Genomic DNA, 4,265 nt, shown 5'->3' with positions numbered 1-4,265 from the left:
CTCGCGTCTCTCTTTTTTTTCTTATCTGTGGTTCACTCTGGATATTTTATTCAAGTCTGTGTGAATTTGAAGCTGCTGAGACTTTTATTTTGGTATGTTGACGTACTTCCAACTGAAACAAAATATTAAAGTCTGCATGAACCGGAAGCTGCGACCACTTTTTTATGTTCTTATTGTGATGTATTTCATTGAGAAATGGAATATTAAATAAGAAAGCAGTGGGCGTGGCTTGTTCTTCTACTGTGAGCTGATTGGATGTAGTAAAGTAAGCAATCCAAATCAGAATGATTTGGAAAAGGGTTTGGGGAGATTTATTGCAACCTAACAGCCAAGACAATTACGTTCATGTTTGTTTCTGATTGTTTCTCATTATGTCGAGGTTCACATTATCTTGGATCAATCTCATATCTAGAGCCGATGTCTATCTTTGGACTTTTACATTTTTATTATGTTTATGATTTTCTATTAGATGTTTACTGGCAGTCTAAATTAAGGCTTGTTTAAGCCAAGACGAGTGACATCTATCCTTTTGTTAGTCTGATTGTTTTTCCTTATCTTGAGGTTCACATAATCTTGGATCCATCCTGTATCCAGAGCTTTTTTTTTTTCGACAATATTGTAATGTATTTTTTGTTAACGTAATATGATATTTTATCCATATGATAATATCCATCCTATAAATATCCATCCTGTATCCAGAGCTTTTTTTTTTTCGACAATATTGTAATGTATTTTTTGTTAACGTAATATGATATTTTATATATAATATTTCTGTTTGAAAATAATCAAATCAAATCAGAGCTGAAATTTTTTAGATTTTCACTCACAGCCTAAATTTGGTCTTGTTTTGGCCAAGACAAATGACATCTAATCTCCTGTTAGTCTGACTATTTCTTCTTATTCTAAAGTTTAAGTAATCTTGGATCTGTCCCATATCCAAAGCCAATATCTATTTTTGGATTTTTTTTTACATCCTAAATTTAGCCTGGTTTTAGACAAGACAGATGGCATCTATGCTCATGTTAGTCTATTTCTTCTTTTATCCAAGGTTCACATAATCTTGGATCTATTCTGTATCCTGAGCCGATGTTTATTTTTTTGATAGTTTTAGACGTCTACTAGATTTTCACTGACAGCCTAAATTTAGTCTTGTTTTAACCAAGACGAATAACATCTGTGCTCATATTAGTCAGATTATTTCTTCTTTTTTCAAGGTTCACGTAATCTTGGATTTATCCCGTATCCAGAGCCATATAAATTTTTTGACTTTTAGATGTCTATTAGATTTTCACTGACAGTCCAAATGCAGCCTTGTTTTAGTCAAGACCAATAGGTTTTCCTTATCTCGAGGTTCACATAATCTTGGATCCATCCTGTATCCATGTCTATTTTGTATTTTGGGACTTTTAGACATTTATTAGATTTTCACTGCCAGCCTAAATTTAGTCTTATTTTAGCCAAGTCAAATTAGCTCATGTTAGTCCAATTGTTAGTTCTTATCTCAAGATTCACATAATCTTAAATCTGTCCCGTATCCAGAGCCAATGTCTATTTTTGGACTTTTCAACGTCTAATAGAATTTCACTGACAGCCCAAAATAAGCCTTGTTTTAGCCAAGACGGATGGCATCTATGCTCATATTAGTCTGACTATTTCTTCTTATTTCAAGATTCACATAATCTTGGATCCACCGTGTATCCAGAGCCGATGTTTATTTTAATAATTTTAGACGTCTATTAGATTTTCACCGACAGTCCAAATGTAGCCTTATTTTAGCCAAGATGATTATGTTCATGTTAGTCTGACTGTTTCTCCTTATTTTGGGATCTTGGATCCATCCCATATCCTGTATACATTTGGACTTTCAGATGTCTATTAGATTTTTTATGCCAGACTAAATTTAGCCTTGTTTTAGCCAAGACGAATAACATCTATGCTTATGTTAGTCTGATAGTTCTTATTCCGAAGCTTACATAATCTTGGATCCTTCACATATCTAGAGTCGATGTCTATTTTTGAACTTTTTGTCTATTAGAATTTCACTGACAGCCCAAAAGAAGCCTTGTTTTAGCCAAAATGAATGGCATCTATGCTCATGTTACTCAGACTATTTCCCTTTTTTTTCAAGGTTCACATAATCTTGGATCCATCCCGTATCCAGAGCTGATATTTATTTTTATAGTCTTAGACGTCTATTAGATTTTCACTGACAGTCCAAATGTAGCCTTGTTTTAGCCAAGACCACTAAGCTCATGTTAGTCTGTTTCTCCTGTCGAGATTCACATCATCTTGGATCCATCTCGTATCCAGAGCTGATGTCTATTTTTTTGACATTTATTAAATTTTCACTGACAGCATTGTTAGACAAGACGTCTACATTTGGATGTCTATTAAATGTTTATTTAATGCTAAAAATGTTAGCTGGGAAATGAGCTGATTAAAACAAACATGGTCTGCAAACTCAAGCATGTGAAGTATGTTTTTTATCCCATGACTCTTTAGATACTGAGTCAGTAAAATCCTAAAGTTGCTTAAATTAGTTTATGTTGACATCAGCAGGGTGGGCTCTTGAAATGAATCTCAGACCTTGTGTGTGAATGTGTTTAGCCCAGCGAGTGGGAGTTTGAAGCATGTGTGGTGAAATCCTCCCAAAGGAGAAGCTGTCTGCGGCTCTGAAGGTCCTCCACATGCCACCCGCTGCATGATAAACAGAAGCAAGCAATGCGATGAAATATGCGCATATGCCGGAGAGATGACTGATAAATCTAAAGGCAGCATCTGAAGGGCAGGACATGCAAACCTGAGATAATTTGAAAGAATGAAGAAAGAAAAATGACTAATACATTATCTCAGCACGACTGCTCTTCAAGTCTATAGTTCACCAGACACAAACATTAGCATTGGTTAATTTATAGGCGTCAACATCTTAAGTGCACATATCATTTTAAGGGTTGTTTACACAAAAGCCATTTAATAATGAAAAACTTTCAAAAACAGGTCACAAAGTGAAAGGTTTACAAAATGATTGATGTCGTTGTTTTGTTTTTTAAAACTCAAAGACAAACCTTTTCGCATTGTATATTGTTGTTGCGGAGACAAAAGTCGATGAATTTTGCTGAATTATGTTTTTATTGTGCCTAAAGCTTTAATAGTCATTTTCTTATTTGTTTACACATTTGCACCTGAATGAAGTTGAAGGAAAATAAATGTATATATATATATATATATATAATAGGGATGTAACGGTATTGTAAATACCGTCATACCGCAATAGCAATTTTTTTCATACCGTAGTCGCATGACTCGCTAAAACTATAGGTCTTCTGAGAAAATTTGCTCAGGCGAATGAAGCAAACGAGAGGTAGCGGAAACTACAATTCCCATCAGCCCAGGCGTGGCCATCATCCTTTGCGGTCTGTTGTCGCTACAGATCCAGTAATGCGGAAATGGAGTGTGCTGCTAGTAGCGGGGATGAAAAAGAGCTGAAAATGATCAAATCAAAAGCGGGTTTTAAATCGGATGTGTGGAAGCATTTCGGTTTCTCCCTAAAAAAGGAGGGGGGGGTATTGTTGTTGACGGCGCGCGTGTACTGTAAAGCGGGACAGAGGGTACTTTTGATCATTTTGGAAGGGCACTTTCTATCCAAGACTAAAAAGGGCATGTGCACTGCACAGGTTGAGCACTATGTGTGCACGTGCCTGCAAGTCGGGGAATACGACTAATAACAGTCATGGGGACTGCAGAAACACAGCACACTGTTCAGATTGATGCAGACATTGACTTGTACCACTCATGGCTTGTCCTCTCAAGTGGGGGAAAGACAATGCACAACGTTACCCACTGCTGTCAACCTGGGCTAAATCATATCTCTGTCCCAGAAACCTCAGTCCCAAATGAGAGGGTTTTTTTCTGTTGCAGGGGACATTGTAAATACCCAGAGATACCAGCTTTTACCAGATTAAAGTTATATGATAATTTTCCTTAAAACCCATCACAATCTAAGTGAGTGAGTGATTAAATGTTGAATGTGATGAGTTTTCAACAATACTAAATTGAAACTTTATTTTTTTACATGGTTTAATAATTTTTTGTAATTAAAATTGAAAAATTGAAGTTCCTGTTTCAAAGCTTACAGATAGATGGCTAATTTGTATGTTATTGACAATTTTGGCACTTTTTTTTGGGTATTTTCATTAGTTTTGTTTTTCCTGTAAATGATTCAATAAATACCGTACCGTGCCATTCATACTGAGGTATTACTGTAC

Source organism: Danio rerio, chromosome 14 (genome assembly GCF_049306965.1).
Source record: "Danio rerio strain Tuebingen ecotype United States chromosome 14, GRCz12tu, whole genome shotgun sequence".
Classification (NCBI taxonomy): domain Eukaryota; kingdom Metazoa; phylum Chordata; class Actinopteri; order Cypriniformes; family Danionidae; genus Danio; species Danio rerio.
This window is presented reverse-complemented; position numbering follows the sequence as displayed.